An 18157-nucleotide genomic window follows, 5' to 3' on the forward strand; every position below is an offset into this window, starting at 1 on the left:
TATATAATAATATATATATATATATATACAAAATCATCCCAAATTATGCAACCTTATATGCCTGCTCTTCATGGTGACCTCAGTAACGATACACCTCCATTCTTTGCTGGGGATGAGTCTTGTCCAGGTCTTCAGTGTCGGTGGATTCATGAAGGACTGCCGTTGGAGGAAGGTGGTGGCGGTGTCTGGTCTGAAGGAGACGTTCACACCAGTATGGCTCCACCAGTATGCCAGTGTTGTCGTTAGTAGGGGGCTTATTAGGTGGTGTCTGAAGTTGTTAATCAGAACAGGGTTTTCCCGCACCCCCAAAGTGACTCGCAGTAGTGCAGGGTCTCCTCGGTGTGGGCTCCAGACGACCAAACCCCGATGGTTCCCTGTGCACTGCGGCACTTGACTGTGACGACAATTTCGGGTGTGCCTATGTGGGGGGGCTGGGAATGAGCGCGTGGGAGTAACCCCCATAAAAACGGTGCAAAAAAATGGGGCACAAAAAATCTTGGGAAAAAGCGCTTTCTTTTTTCGCTTGAAACCTGTTATCCAGGGTTTCTTAAAGTGTTCTGAACCCATGATTTTTTCTGGAAAGCCTGCTTTCAAAAAAATTTTTAAAAAAATTTTAAAAAAAGAAAAAATTCACCGTGATAAAAAAACTGGGTTTGCAACTTTACTCAGATCGCATTCGTTTCCAAAATGTCGAACAAAAACCCCAACAAAACAAAACAAATCATGTTCTTTGGGGGTCGTTATGACTTTTAAAAAATTTACACACTGAAAACCAGTGAAACAAAAAACAACAAAAACACAACAACCCAGCCACGCCCTTTCCTTCTCAGAACCAGCGATACGCATAAAAAGGCATTTTCGGTGGGAAAATTTTAAAAGCACTAAAACTCGAACGCACGGGGAATTCCCGCATTTTAAAAAAAAAAAAATCGAGCAACTAAACAACATTTGGGTTTCCACAGAACAAACCCCTCTTTCCACCCCAAGGTGCTGTGTATACAGCACGGCAGGTACCCGTTAAAACATTGCAAAGGTTTAGACGAGTAGGGCTGTTTTTGTTGTTGTTTTGCTTGTTTTTATTTGATGTTGTTTTTTTTTGTCTGTAAAGATGAGGGGGGTTTCATGTTTTTAGACCTTGGGCGATTGAAAGGAAATCAAGTTTTGAAATTTGTTATGGTGTTTTCCCTTTATCAAGTGACCTGTAATGAAGTTGAAAAAGTTTTTTGTATCACTTTTTGATCATTTGGGTCAGCCCTATGCCCACTTACAAATTTTGGGAGACAAGATGTAATATAAAATACCCGGGGAAACCTAAAATTTAAAAGGGGTTCGGTAGGAAAAAGCCACCATTTCACGTAACTGACTTAAGTTTTCTTAAAAAATTTTTTTTTTTTCACTCGGGGATTAGGGAAAATTTTCGTATACAAGTATTCCTTTCTTTCACCATCCCCAGACTCCAACCCCCTCCCCCCACCCCGCCCCCCCTTTTTCAGAGCGAAGAACAAGACGAAAACAAGAGGGGAACTGCACTGCATGGAGTCAGTATTTCCGGTAAAGTAGGTGACATTAAAAATTAAGCCCGCCAGTTTTATGGGGGCCGTTGCCGTCAGCCGACACGAAAACACTTTCGGTGAGAACGGCATGTTGCTAGAAACAACAGGGCACCCACCAAAACTAAAAAACAAAGGTTTAGAATACCATTGGGGGTTTCACGTTCCCAGTATCATTGAGGTGTTATGTTTTGGGTCAAAAACTGTCTCATTTGTTTTCACGCCAAAATCAAATACCTGGCAGTGATGGTGGAGACGGAGGGGGCCCCTGCAGCAAGGGCCCCTGGGATTAGTGTGAACGTAGCCGTAGGCACACCCTTTTCAGCGCCAATAAAACTAGTAAAAACTTTTTTAACGGTCCCAAAAAAAGTTGCTATCCCAATGTAAAAAGAGCATAAGTTTGACAAAAAAAGCGCCACTACATTTTACGAAATTGAGAGACAAAATTGAAAAATTTTAGCGCTATAAACTGTAAGTTTGCTGGAAACAGAGGTTTTAAGGGGCCCACATTCAGAGGGAAAAATTTATTATTAAATTATAATTATTATTATTATTATTATTATTATATTATATTACCACAACAATTCACTATACTCTACTATTATTTTTTATATCATCATTTCACTCTTATTTTTCTTGTTTTTGTTATTGTTTTTTTTTTTAAATTTATTATTTGGTTTGTTGTTTTTTGAATAGCGAACCCATCTAGGGGGTTTTAACTGGGTGGTTTTAAAGGTGGTTCTTTGATATTGTGAGGATTTTTTGGGAATTAAACGAAAGGAGGGGGCATTAAAAATCAAAAAAAAAGAAAGGATTCACAACCAAGCCGGGGAATAAAACCGCACATTTTAATTAAAACAAATTTAAGGGAGAGAGAAAAAAAAAGAAAACAGTGCCCCCAAAAAAAGACACAAACGAATGTCGTGATACATTGCCAGAATCAAGGGGGTTAGTAAGTGCATGTGTACTATTACAATGAAATGAATCCCCCTGGGTTTTTAAAATCCCAACAACATAAAAACATATGGGTGAAGCCCAAACAGGGGAAGCAAAGGCTTTTCTTTTCTTGAATAAAGAGTAAGAAGGGCTTATGTTGTTTACTGAAAAACAGGGACGTATAGATTATGTGGTGCTTATATGTCCAAAACCCAGATGTATCACATCACAAGAAAGCCGAGGGAAAAAGGCCCCATGATAAAAAACAGACAGTTAAAAAGATCGATTCATTAAAGGGGGTTTTTAAAACCAATGACTGATATTGATCCAACAACTACTACACACATAAAAAGAAAAAGCAATATTTTAAACCCATTCCCCATGTCCTCTCATAAAATCAACTAAAAGCGTTTTAAGCAAAAATAACATCCGAAAATAAAACAGTTCATTACATTATAGAATTAAAATATAAAAAAATACGGAAAAACCCACGGCTTATCAACCAAAAGGGTTAATTGTGGGAACGTTTTTTGCAGTCGGGCCTTGGACGACCCAGGCTGACGGACTCCACACAGTGGACACCATTGCCCTTCCCTGAAAAAGGCTCTGCCCGGGGCGATCGAATATTTTCCCTCACCACATAAACACCCCCTTCTATGGGACTAAAAAACTCGTACGCTGCATTCGGGGTCACTGCATTGCACGAACAAAAATTTCAGATCCCCAAAACCCCAAGACAGGCAGGGGCAAAAGGGGAAAAAGATCGTCTTAGGAGGCAAGAAGACAAAAAACGAGGCAGTTGGGAATTGCCCTGCGGAATGAGAATCTCAACAAAAGAAAAATTGGCATTTGTTTGAATCTTTTGTCTCCAAGAAACCCGGACAAGCGCGACAACCAATAATTTTAAGAAATTTCACAGTCTTTTTAAAAGGGAGAAGGGGAAAAGGATACAATCATACAAACAAAAAAAACTAAAACAAAAAATTTTCCCCCATAAATCTAGAGAAATGGTGTAGGAAAACCCGTGAACATGGGTGGGCGTCTTGAAAAACCCGACGGGAATTTACAAAACCATCGTCCATCAAAGCATAATTTTGCCCAGGGAACCTGCACACCAAAAGCGAATTTGCCTTTTTTTGAGAAATAGGAAAAGAATTTGGAATGCAATTTTCTGTGGAGACCTTTTGCAAGGGTCGAAGTTTGGGGCCTGAATACCAAACCCCTGACTCCCTCTTGAAGGGAAAGATAGCAGAAATTCTTCTTTGCCCTTAACAACCAATCCCCAACTCGCCTTGGAACAAACAAGGGGGGTGTCATGTGATTGACATCGCTTAACATCCCAAAACTCAGAGCAGGAATAAATGAAAAGACCTTCCGCACCAGGGTGATAAACCCCCCGGGGATTTTTAAATCACAGAAACATCAGATAAACCTGTATGAAAAAACCCCCTAACCATTTCTTTTGAAAACCCAAAGAGACAAAACCCTCATCGAAAAATTTAAAACGCAAAAAACAAAAAAACGGTTGAAATGGGGGAAACTTTTCATCCCCCTGGTGGAAACTGATACAGAAGAGCCTGGATAGAAAAAAAAAACCAAAAAACATGTGGTGTCAAACTTTGGCAAAAAAAAAGAACAAAGCCTTCCCCCAAAGAAATTGAAACAAAAATGAAAGAAAAAACAAAACTTTGAAAATCAAGGCTCAAAAAGGGGCCCAAAAATGACAATGGAAAAAAGTTTTTCAGGCCTCAGTTAGGCACAACATTTACAGGGTTTGGCATTTTTTGTCGCATGGAAGGGAAAACGTGCACAAAACAACCCCAATAGTTAGATACTGATGGAACCAAACTTTAGACAAATGAAAAAAAAAAAAAAAAGGGTTTTAAACGGTTCTAAACAGAGGGGCAAAGAAAATTAGATGAAAAAAAAAATTGTGAGGGGTTAAACCAAACCTTTGCGACTGGACCTGATATGACGATAATGGTGCTAAAAAAAAGCAATGCAAAAATGCAAAAGGAATCGCTTCGGCCCAAAGTTCGCTACTCGGACACAAGGAGCTATTGGAGAAGACAGAATATACCTTTCAATCATACAAAACAGTTTTTCCCCAATAACATGTGCGGGGATGGCACACAGCTTTTTAAACCCATACCAAAAACCCGGAAAGGACCATCTCAGGTAAACGGCCCCCGAAATTCTAACCATGCTAAACATTGCTGGGAAACTCAGGAAGCATAATAGCCGGAAAATTTTCAATGCACTTGAACACAGGCACATTCTCCCTTTAATCAAGGGGGTTTCGAACAGGGGAAATCACTGGGAGAGGCGGGTGCTTTTGCATATGAGGGTTTTGAAGAACTTCAAAGGAAAGAAGAAACACTAGCATAGCAATCGACCCTTAAAGTCCCGTTTGCGCACCCCAGGAGCTGCTACTAAGGTTGGGGAAGTTTTAACGACAAGATGGAAGCGCAGCGCTTCAGGAAAGAACCGTCGTCCCCACGCCTCGGGGATTGGATGTCCCGCCCTTCTAAACATCCCTGGACTGCCACAAGGCTCCGCTCTCTCCTGTCCTCTATAACGTCTATACAAAGGCCTGCAGACTTAAACAAAAATGGAATAGCTCGGGTGCTTACTTTTGGGATATGGCCCGGTCCAAAACTTTAAGAATGCTAAAAAAAGAACTAAACCCTCCAAAAAAACGAAAAATGTCGCCCCAAAGGGGCAAGGTACAGGATCTTCCATCATCCAGCGAAAGCACAACGTTGCTGTCACCTTCAACAATACAACCACGAGCAAAGCACACCCCGTTATTCGATGGGAATTTTAGATCGAGAAAAACCCAATGTTACCCACCCAGGAATACAATTTGACAGGATGCGACCTTCAGAAAAAAAACGGAAAATACTCTTCTCAAATGCAAAAGGGTCTTTCAGTCTTAAAGGGGGAATGGCAACCCAAAAGGGATCAAAAAAACGCCACCCCTTCCTGCTTTTCAATCACTTTGTTCTCGTGTGGTCGATCGGGCTTGGGCTAACAACACCCAAATCAAAGCATCTGGGGCGATCCTTGAAAAAAACAAAAAACCCTACGAAACTAGTAACCTGCTGGCCTTCCTTCAGTTAGGGCCCGAAACAAGTTAGCACATTAAAACCTACTTCAGAGCATTTGAAAACCCTCAAAATCCCCTGCATGATGCAGTCAAAGGAACCAAACGGCAGCCGTTAGGACGAGGAAGATCAGGGGGGCAAGCAGAAGACTAAATCCCCGCAGTATGCCGACTACAAGACCCGAAAGAAACAAAAAAAATGGAGGAAAACCAGCCATTTCCCCCCCTCTAGGAAGCATTTCGGAATGGCCAAGGGCAAAAAATGATGCAGAAGTGAAGCTACTCATAGAAGAAAACGTAATAAGAGGACATCATCATATACACAATGGTTCATCACCAAAAACCAATCCGGTTGGGGATTCAGCGAAACCAAAAAGGAAAAAAAAAAAAAAAAAAAAAAAAAAAATTTTGGGAAGAAATGCTGCCTACAAAATCACAACCTCCAGCTTAAAGATGGAAGCTGAAGCTGTGACCCCCTCTCTCCTGTGGGTATCTTTCCAAAGCCTGGAAACCAACATGCCATGATTTTTAACGGACCAAAAGAAACCCCTCTGAAAATTGATAGTAAAAGGGAACCCAGAGTGCCATGGCAATGTGCAAAATTTCAATAAAAAAAAAAAACTTAAAATTGTCCACCCTGGGACAGAAAGGGTTAATGGAAATTAAGCGAGCGCAGAATTGCTGGGAACGCAATAACAACGACGGGCCCTCTGGGAAAAAAGGGAATCAAAAAATATTAAAGAACAGGCACAAGGCCATCACACCATCGATCGCCTCAAGAAATAAAGGCAGAGAAGAGGGGGGCGGCCGTAAGTCTAGCATGAAAGGCAGAGCACGTGCTTTGCAAAATCAAACGAATATTGGGCATCATTTCCAAACCCACACTGCGCAAAATTTCTTCAAAACAAAAAATAATAGTCACTGTCGGCTTTTCCAAATAAAATCGACAGAGCAACACGCTAGAGATCTTTTCCCATCCCATCAGTGGCAGCCTGTGTGTGTGTGTGTGTGTGTGTGTGTGTGTGTGTGTGTGTGTGTGTGTTTCTGTGTCTGTGTCTGTGTGGGGTGTGTGTGTTGTATCTCTGTGTGTTTGTGTGTGTGTGTGTATGTGTTGCGTGCGCGAGTGTGTAAGTGTACACATGTGTCAGAGAGCTCTGTGCACATGCGTGTGTGTGTTTGTGTGTGTGTGTGTTTTGTGGTGTTGTGGTGTGTGGTGTGTGTTTGTAGAGGATGAGTATGTGTGTGTATGCATGTCCTCCTGTGGGAGCAACGGGAATTATTGGAAGGGTTGAGTGTTTTGTGGTGTGTGTGTGTGTTATATATTATATATATATATATATATATTATATATCGCGTGTGATGTATATATATATATAAACCAAAAAAATCTATATACAACTACAATATCAGAAATTGCAGATATGAAAAATTACATGCAAACAATCAAAGGCGCAATAATCAAAGGCACAAAATTAGTAATCCAAAACAATATGCCCTGCAACACACCACACACACACACACACCCCACACACACGCACACGCACGCACGCAACGCACACACACACAAAACAAACAAACAAACAAACAAGAAACACGTTGCATCCACACCCCAACACACGCGCGGCGCACACACAGTAAATATCCACCCGCAATCACACACATCACATGGAAACTTCAGTGGGGATGACGGAGGGGGGCTCAGAAGTGGGGTGTAAAAGGGTGAGAAGAGACAGGCAAACGACTATGCTCGTCACTCCAAATTCCATTTGAGCAGGTACATTCTTTGCTGAGTGACGGAGATCAGAGGAAGAAAATTCCAGACAGAAGGTGCTTTGATACTGAAAAACCCTTTGACCAAATATATGAAAAGATTCTGGGAGTGGAAGGAACGTCTCCAAGAAAAGCTGAAGAAGGGAAGGGGTGTAAATAAAAAGGACCGAAGATAAGTATGATGGGAGATAACCAAAAAAGCCAATGTCGTTGCTGAATTCTGTACTGGATGGGCAACCAATGAAGTTGACGCAGTCTCTCTGTCTCTGTCTGTCTGTCTGTCTGTCTGTCCCGTCTGTCTGCTGTCTGTCTGTCTCTCTCTCTCTCTCTCCCCTCTCTCCTCTCTCTCTCTCTCTCTCCTCACCTCAATACCTCATACTATATCTATGTCTGTCTGTCCCTCTCTCTCTTCACCATTCACGCCCCTAATTCTCTCTTTGCTTCCATATATCTTCTACTCCAGTCTCGTTCTCTGATATAAAGATCCATTTTGAACATATTTTAAGAGCAAAAATTTCCCAAAAGGGATTAAACTGACACGGTAAGGATGCAACTTTTTGGGAGCGACCATTATGCCGAAAGCTAAAATTCCACACAAACGCAGTGTATTAAAGTCCCGCACGATAACCTATGCGGGTCCCAAATATCAAACACACAAAAATGCTTTCCCAATTGCTTCACGTAAAAACGCACCCTTAAAAAAATGAATTTTAAAATAATCAAGGTTTCCCGAAAATGAAACGTTTAGAAAAAATCATGTATTCCCCCCGTCGGCCCCTACGATGAGTGGGCCCAGGCGGCTTATCTGTGGGGTGTGTTTTTTCCTTTGGTTCCCGGACATTACCCGGGTTGCCTGACCAGCACAGGGGACTTTTTTTTGGGGAAAAGGGAGTTGGCAGTCCCTTCCCCACTCTCTCGCCTACCGACGTCACAGCCCCCACGGGGGGACAGCCTCGGAAGGTAGGGGTTTTTTCTTCGGGGGTTCCCCTTTCTCCTAGGAGAATTTCCCACCAAAGGAAAGGGGGTACTTTTATAGACAGTTTAGACAGGGGCATAGACAGAGAAAGAGCCCGTTTACCCCCAGCTTGCCCATTTTTATGTTTCGTTTAAAATTGACAAAAGGGTGTTTCAATTAAAGGGAGACAGTAAGGAAAAGGTCAAAAAAATTTAAACCCCGGGGAAGGGCCCGGGCAAATGACGCCTCAAAATAACGTTCCAAACGACGTAAGGTTTTCGATTTTGTAATGTTTCCCCGCGTTTAAAGTTTTCCCTTTGGACGAAGGGGCGGGTTCCCCCTTTCCCGGGGATCGGCTTGAAAAAAGGGAAAAGCCTGGTCTGTTGTCTGTCTCTGGCTGTCCCGTACGTGAGCCCCCTCCCCCTTTTCTCTCTCTATCTCTCTCTCTCTCTCTCTCTCTTTTCCCCTCCCCCTCTCTCCCCCCCCTTCTCTCTCTCTTTCCCCCCCCTCTCTCTTTGTCTTTTTATTTTGTTTTTCCTTTTTTATCTCTGCTCTCTATTTTCTTTTTTTCTCTGTGTGTTTTCTTTCTATCTGTCTGTTCCCTATCTCCTGTCTTCCTTATTTCTATTTATGTTTGTGTAGGCGGCTTTTCTGTTTTGGGCTGTCTGTCTGTCTTTGCACGCGACAACATGCTTGTTTGGCCCCCCCTTTTGCCAGTTACACATGAATGCAGATCACGCCCCACCCTACACACATCCCCCTTTTTCCAAAACACACACACACACACACACACACCAACCCCACACACACCCACACAAACACACACACACACACACCACAGAGAGAGAATGACGCACGAACTGCGAACGTAAAAGGTCGTGGGTGGGGTGTGATGGGAAACAAAGATCGTAAACCCCTTAAAAAAACTATTGTCTCCTTTTTCCCGTGGGGAAAAGATTGCCGGGATTTCCCCCCTGGGGTTGGGATTTTTTGTCGTTATCCCATTATCTATATACATCTATATCTGGCTATCTATCAATTTTCTGTGTGTGTTGGGGTGGTGTGGTTTGTGGTGTTTGGTGTGTGTGGTGTGTGTGTGTGTGTGTGTGTTTTGTGTTGAGAGCATGAAGAGGCGGGGCGCGCACGAAGAGAGGGTAACATACTCTGAGGCTGCGGAAAGATTCACAGAGGAAAAGAGAGAGAGAGGGGAAAAAGAGGGGAGAGGAGAGAGAGAGAGAGAGAGAGAAGAGAGAAGAGTAATTTAAATCAAGACCCTTGTTTTTCCTTTTTTTTTAAATTTTGGGAAAGGGAAAGAAAAAATTTGAAAAATAATTTTTTCGTTTAATTTCAAATTTAAATTTAAAACTGAATTGCTGGGTTTTTTTGGGTGAGTAGTGTGAGGTTTTTCCAAAACTGTCCTATTAATGCTGTTTGGCCAAATCTGTTCCCACCTGTGGCGGAAAAGAGTCGCAACCCCGGAACAAAATCACAAGTGTATTTACAACCCACCCACATACCCTACTTCACACACACACACACACACACACACACGCACGCACGCACGCACGCACGCACGCACGCACGCACGCACGCACGCACTTCTCCTATGATGTGATGGATCCATGAATTGATATTACACTGTGTGAACACAATGTACCGTATTGTTGGGTAGTGTACTGTATTTTAATCGTATCGTATCGAATTGCATTTTACAAACGCACTCACAAATACACACACAACACTCGCATTCTCTCTCTCTCTCTCTCTCTCTCTCTCTCTCTCTCTCTCTCTCTCTCCTCTCTCTCTCTCTCTCTCCTCTCTCTCTTCACACAATTCTAGTGGGTTTTCGTAATCTTTTCCATTGTTTTGCTCGGGATGGGTGAAAGTTTTGTGTGTTCGCGTGTGCATTCAAGAGTATTTGCAGGTGTGTGTGTGTGTGTGTGTGTGTGTGTGGTGTGTGTGTGTGTGTGTGTGTGTGTGTGTTGTGTGTGTGTGTGTTTGTGTGTGTGTGTGTGTGTGCGTGCGTGCATGTACGTGCTTCCGTGTGTATGTGCGTATGTACGCATGCCGTTAAAACATTTTTTTGAGATAATGATATTAATGAAATTTTGGTAAATTGATCTGTTAAATATGTTCTTTTTAAATTCATATCATTGTTTTTTTGTTTGTTTGATTTTCTTTTCTCAAATTAGATTTTTCTTTGTGTTGCTCAGTTAATATATATTCAAATGGTTGCGAAAATGTCAGTACAACAAAAAGTTAATCTGACAATAATGGTTTTAGTCAGTCATGTACGCATGCGTATGCGTGTGTGAGTGTGAGCATGCATATGTGGGTGTGTGTGCGTGGTGCGTTTGTGTCTGTGCATGTGTGTATGTGTGTATGTGTGTTGTGTGTGTGTGTGTGTGTGTGTGTGTGTGTGTGTGTGCATGTTCACATGCTCGAGTACTTTTTTTTAAAGGAAGTGAGTTCTGCACAAATGTGTGACTACACGCTTTCATCTGGTACTGCCATCTCTAAGTTAGAAAGAGCTGAAAAGATAGCCACCTCTCAGTTTGACGGAAGGAACTTATGACTCGGGAGACGCAAGTTTGTGTTTTCTGCATGGAATGGCTTGTGCTTTTGGCTTGAAGATAGCGTGACGCACGTGCACGGAGCAGCGATTTGTCCTAAAGCCTTTAACACGACAGTGCGTGTTCGTCTGAACGACAGAAGCACAATAACAGGAATCTCTCTCCCCCCCCCCCCCCCCCTCCCCCGCCCCCTTTCATTCGGAAATTGACTCCAAGCACAATTCTAGACCATGCAAGAAAACAAGATAATTGCATCACATACTAAAATCAGTGACCAAAAAAAAATTTTAAAAATAGACAGGAAAAGAGCAACTAAAAAATCCCCCCCCCCCCAAAAAAAAAAAAAAAAAAAAAAAAAAAAAAAAAAAAAAAACCCAACAACCACACACAAAAACGCAGCGTTTTGAAATGAAGTCCAACGGGCCAACAGAGTTCCATCAAGTGAAAAAGTTGTTGATGTCTGCCCCAAAACCACTAAAAAATAGAGGGCTTGTTATCGTCACATACCTTTTTTTTTAAAAAATCTCTCTCTCTCTCTCTTCTCTCTCTCTCTCCTCTCTCTCACATATCTTGTTATATAGTAGATATATATTATATATATATTTTTATTTATTATTTTAAAATATACATCAGAGGGGTGAGGAGTAGTCACCCCCAATTTTAAAATTTCGAAATAAAATCCAGGAACAAATGTGACCATGATACCCGAATCACTACCACCACTATATTACTTCCACTTCGTTATTTCTTTTTGCAAAATCAACTTTTGTAGCAATCATTGTATTTCATGCCAAGTCAAATCCTTTCTGCCATCATGGCTCAACCCACAAAAAAATGCCAAAACGTGAAAACTCAAAATTGTTCTGAGTTTTGAAATACTGCCAAAACGTATTTTTTGTGAGGGGGGAAGGGGAAAAAAAAAAGGGTTGTTGTGTGTGTGTTGTGTGTGTGTGTGTGTGTGTGTGTGTGTGTGATCCAAAGAAAAACACATTTCGGGGAAATTTTAAATCAACAACATGGTCAACAATGCAAATAATAAATTCGTATTGGTTCCCCCATAGGACGAGAAATGTTTTACATGAAAATTCTTACCCTTTATGTGGGGGCTTGGGTTTAGCTTGACAAAGAAAAACAAATTTTCATAAAATAAAATATATGTGTGATGTGAAAAACCCCCAAGCATACAAAGCAATTTAAAACTGAACATATTTTGTGTTATTTGGACTTTTGACCCACAATTTTGGGTTGTGCAAGGGGAGCATACTCATGTTGTCGATATCCTTCAACGTTTTAGTGTTCCACAGAAAAAAAAAAAGTTAAATCGTCTGAACCCGACGAACCCAAATTTTTTTAAAAGTGAGTCAGAGAAAAACCCCCGTGTGATTTGATCAAGATGATGGCTTCTCCCTGCACCCCTTGAAACATGGGTTTTCAGGGATGTTGCCACTGCTTCCCCTTTTATTTTTTCTTCCTTTTTTCCCTTCCGCCGAGAGAAATTATATATTACGTGACAGCAGACATAGACACACCAGACCAAACAAAGCACACACAGACCACATACCAAAAACACAACCAACACACAAAAATTTATATTTTTTTATATATATATTTATATAATTATATATATATAAAGCAATGGAACGAACAGTGGCATGTCGACTTTTTCTCTATTTGAAAGAGAGATTAAAGGAAAAAAAGAAACCCCCAACCACACAAAAAAAAAAAAACAATTTTGAAAAATCAGAATGATTCCGAAAACTGGCAGTTTTTTTTTTTCCATGTGTATCGACTGGATTCCATTGACCTGTTCCTAACCTCAAAAACATCATTCTTCTATGCGGTCCCTATTTCAAGATTTTTTTTCTTTGGCTTGAAAATAGGAAATGGGCGTTTTATAATTCCGCGGAAACTGTTAAAATCTGCACAACATCATAAAGCTTCCTTTTTCATTCGAATCCGTCTCAAACTGTCAAGCCTAACTGATGATGGCACACACACACACACACACACAACACACACACACCACACACCACACACACACACACACAACACACACCCCAAGCAAAAAAAAACAAACACACACACACATGTACAAACCACCACCACCAAAACACCACACACACACACACACACACACACACACAACACACACACACCACACATACACACACAACACACACAAGCAAACAAACAAACATGCATACCACATGTACAAACACACACACACTCAAAACCCGCACACGCACACACACACACACACACACACACACACCCCACACACGCACGAACGCACACACACACCACAACACACACACACACACAAAACACACACACACACACACACCACCAGCAAATCGTACGAATATAAACTGCAACTAAAACGAAGTTGTTCAAATTCCAAGATGTGCACGATCGATTAAGAGAGATTTTTTCTGTTCTATTCTTGATGTTCACCCAAAATGATTTATTTTTCTGTGAATTGTAAATGAATGTATTTGCTGATATATTATTAATGACACGTACGACTCATAAAATGTAATATAACCATGTTACTGTCATTTGCAATGATATAGCATCAGTGTCATATAATGATATGTTCGCCGTAAAAAAGAGGGGAGGGTAGAATGGAGGGTGGGTGGTAGGGGGTGGGCGATTATCCATAAAATGATAAACGAAATGCACTTAATCATATGTTGCTCTCTCTTTCTCTCTCAGTTTCTTTTGATTATAACATCCAGATTCTTTTAGTTGTATAATCAGTACGTCCTTACGAATTATTGTTGACCATCATCCTGAAGGTTCGGTTCAAAAGCGTGTGTGTAAACACGTGTAACTATGTGTATACAGGTGGGCGGCCTTACACTGAATGTTCTGAGCTCGTCACATACCTTAGTAAAAATATATATATATATAATATATACATATATATATATATATATATATATCTGATAGCTCCATGTTAAATGCTGTTGCTATGACATTTTGGGTGTGCGGCGCAGAATCAGTGTCACTGAAACTCGTGGAAAACGCGGCATTAAAAACAGAAAAAAAGAAAAACAGGACAGGTTTGGAATCATAGTATGGCGGAAGCGGGCAGCTTGAGCAAGAATGCGGTTCCTTCCAGAATTCTGCAAAGCGTTTCACAAAATATTATCCAAACTTCAGATCGTCCATCGTCTCTTTCTTACAGACACGCTCAGATTTAGCATAGGAGCTATTGTACTGGTCAGCTGGTTCATCGTTCAGTGTGCAGCCACAAGTGGTACACAGATGATATCCACATTGTTCAAAAACTGTCGTAATGGCTTCAAACAGAAAGAATCACACTCCATGTTTGTTTTAACTTTCTTCCTCATCATCTTCGAACCTTGGCATCTCCTCTTAAGAAAATGGCCATTTGTGAGGCCACTGCTGGGTTGTAGACTTTGTGTGTTGACAGTTGGCTATGGATTATAACATCATGGCCATCGACTGGGAACAGATTGCTGTCGGTGTCTCCTGTGGGCCACAGAGGGCCTCAATGATACTGAACATCCTGGAATTGTTGATCTCTGCTACCTCTCCCAGCATTGGTATTGTCTTGCATTTCGCGGAGTTCTGTTTTGGCTCTGTCTTTATGCTCTTTAATTCTGTCTCTCTCTCTCCTCTCGGAGGCAGTAAGTGTCCCAAAATTTGCGTGTCGAGAAAAAGTGATTGAATGAATGAATAAAAGCTATGATAGATATGATAATAAACTATACTCCGCTTTTGCACACTAGACCAGTCACGACAAAATAGTTATTGCTAGGTGATAAACCGTCGGACCACTTTCATAACCTGTGGATGGCAGTACCATCCCAATCTCAGATCTGTTTGAGGTAAGAGAATTGAGGCTTATAGCGATACAAAATGAGGACACCACGATCCGATAAAGCAGGATCTTGGCGACATAAATCGTACGCTAATTGTGTCTGCTTCAGCTGACACTATTTTCTGGTTGACTTCCTCTTGCTCCGAGTTTGGCTAGCTGATCTGCTGCTTCGTTGCCTGGGATTCCGACAAGGCTGGTATCCATTGCAAGGACAACTTGTCTTCAGAAAACAGCGTCAGAAAAGAAGACCGTCGTGAAGGCCGAAACCGAGAACCACAAGGATGCATAACACCTTCCTGAACGTTAGCAACAGGTGGCAATCATAAGATTACGAACTGGCCATTGCTGTCCCGTCCAAATGCCCTCCTGTCCAGGAAAATTAAGCGGGGCACCATCCTCCACTCAGTCCTGTGGTCTCGAAGACCAAACACCAGAACGCAGTTTTCAGTCCTTTTTCCCTCTTGAAGGGCCCAGAAAACCGGTTGGCCGACAACCCAACCCACCAAGCTCCGAGGCTCCAGACAGGACTTAAGAGGATAACGTCATTCATTAGATGGGCTGGACTGACACTGTGAAGAGAAGAAGAAGAAGAAAAAAAGAAAGAAAGAAAAAGAAAGAAAGAAGAGATTTGTTCCAGCTCTGATCGAGGCAATATCGACCTTGGAGATCGAGCTGTGCTGTTGTAAACTTTGACACCATGTAACCGTGTTACTGGCCTCAGGTTGACTGAAGGTCACGTAGAGTAACTTATGAGATCAGGAGATACATGGATGGGGTGATAGAGGAATTACTCAATGTTAAGTGCAGGCATACACGTTTATGAGTGCACACTGTTCTGTTTGCAGATCTTTCGTCTTTGACTTTATCTCTGACATTTCGTACTCCGACACATTGACATAACTCCATCTTGTAAGTATCATCTCAACAATCCGTTTAGAATTGTCCATTGAAAATCATTGTTATTTACTATCGTTACACAACCTCGTGTGATAATTCGAAGAGTCAAGTTTGATAAATGCTGTAAGAGAAACATTTCGTCTGTATCGTGTGCAACAAGAATGGGCACTTCTGTATATCGCTATAAGACAATGAACTGTGTGCAACAGAAACAGTCATCAATGTCACTCAGCGCTATATGATCGATGACATTTGTGTAAGGCAGTAACCGTGTACAGTGGAACTTTCGTCAACGTCGCAATGCACAATATGAGCGGTTGCTTCTGTGTGCTCATATCAAGACATCATCGACGTCGCAGGTTTCTTAACTTCAACCAAGGTGCTGTGCGTTGATATTATTGGGACATACGAAGTATGGGATAGAATGTGGTGACTTAAGTCCCGTACACTTAAGAGTAAAGACGATGTTCCGGGCGTAGCGCAAACATACAAGATAAGTCATACGTTTAAGAACAGAAAGTCAGCACTCATTGCATTTATAGCGTTCCACTTCTTATAAAAACAACAACTGTAAATTACCTTGTGAATGTGTGGGTGTACACATGCATTGAAGGAGAGTTGCTTTGTAAAAGTCTGTCCCATCGCATCAAATACGTTACATGACTATTTAGATATAGATATAATGATATAACTTTGTAATGTAAGTTAATTTAAACATTACATTTCAAAGTTATCCATTGTGGCAGAAATCTGTGTGTGTCATCAGCACCCCACATCATCCACACCCGCACGCTACAGCGCGAGAGTAAGCAACAATAAAGGTCATGTTATCAGTCGATGAAGGCCTGTCATTTGAATTGAAATGCTTCATGCTTTTCATTTCAACAGCAGTAATTAGTCTTCGTGTTTGGCCCAGAACTGATTTGGCCGTCTCTGTCACTTGATCGGGTTTACCGTTTACCTTGGTCCCCCAGTCAGTATTTGAAAGGAATCGAGCTTGTCAACCAGATGGTTGAGAATCAATGTTGTTATCAATGTTTTTGATAGAGTGAAAGGAGTCTGGTAGTACGGGAGGGCCCTTTTGCTTAACTGTTCGTTTGCGATGGTAAGGTGCTATGTCAATGTTGATTTCAACCTATTTTTAAACCCAAAAACATTCTGCATAAAGCGTCTCTCTGATGACAGGTAAATCTTTGCTGTCACGCTGGCAATGATAATGTATTCAGAGAGATGTTACCTTTTGTTACTGTCTTGTTATTGATGATGTTTTTTCATGTAACAGAGCCGGACACACTGAGGAAATGCCACTCCACACAGAGATGAACAAAAACGGTCATGAGGCCAGAATCACTTCATTCCAACCCCCCTTACGTGAACTTCATTTTTGGGAGTAGAGTGTATGTTGGCACAAGGCCAGAGCTTCTTCCTTCCTTTTTTCTTTGGGCATAAGGCCCGAATTAAACGAATAAACCCTCCCCCCTTCTGCAAGTATCAAATTATTTAGGGATGGTGACTCTACATGGCTGCATTATACCAAATCTACTCCCCCTCTACTGTTAGCAAGTAATTGGTTGAGGGTAGGGTGTATATAGGCATTAGTGCTAAATAACTCCCCTCCCCTTCTGGGGGAATTTTAGCATTGGGGGGATGAGTGATTAATGTGGACATAGGCCAGATTCACTTTCCCTCCACACCTGAACAACGCAGAGAAATGCTTTTGAGGACGAAGATGGCAGAATGGTTAAAGACGCCTATATGCCAATACAGTGTCCGGTGGGTCTGAGTTCGAATTCGGTTCCTGCTGTTTCCCAGGTTTAGCTTGAAAATAAAACTGTCTTGTCATTCGGACAAAATGTTATTATCCAAATGTCCCGTGTGCAGCGTGCACTTGTCAAATATGTTCTTGCTAAAACACCATGATAATGATATTCTATAGGTATTTGTTTAGTTCTCCGAGCAAGGCATTGTGCATTGTTTCTCCCAATAACATCTTCTGTGTGGAGAAGGCAAAGGAAAACTGAAAGTATATGAGCATTCAGTGCTTGAGTCACCACGGCTACAGCATCGCGGGCCCAGCCAATGGCCCCAGTGAACGTCGATGTACGCGGGCCCTGCCAGACTATGAGTCCCCGCCCACAGTATACGACGTATGTGTTGCTGCAGAAGCGGTTTGTGGTCGGCGAACAATTCAGAAGTGCTCAACGCGTACGCAGTTTGCGGCGGATGTATCCGAGAAATGAATAAACCAGGGACAAGTTCTCTTTGGCGAAGATCATGTTCGGGGGAGCATGTATGTCTCTCCTGGACAAGAATCCATTCGCAATTAGAGACCAGTCAGACGATAAGCCCATCACTAAACTATGGGTAAACAACATACCACTCAGTATAGACAACAAGGCCACTGAAACCGCACTCCAGAAAGTGGGTATGGAGAGGTGGTCTTCGCTTCGCAACAGACAGCGAAAACCCCTATTGGACAGTCAACACGTTTCGAGGCTGGCTGCAGATTTGTGTTTATGT

The sequence above is a fragment of the Babylonia areolata genome, chromosome 29, assembly GCF_041734735.1.
Source record: "Babylonia areolata isolate BAREFJ2019XMU chromosome 29, ASM4173473v1, whole genome shotgun sequence".
In the NCBI taxonomy this organism is placed as follows: domain Eukaryota; kingdom Metazoa; phylum Mollusca; class Gastropoda; order Neogastropoda; family Buccinidae; genus Babylonia; species Babylonia areolata.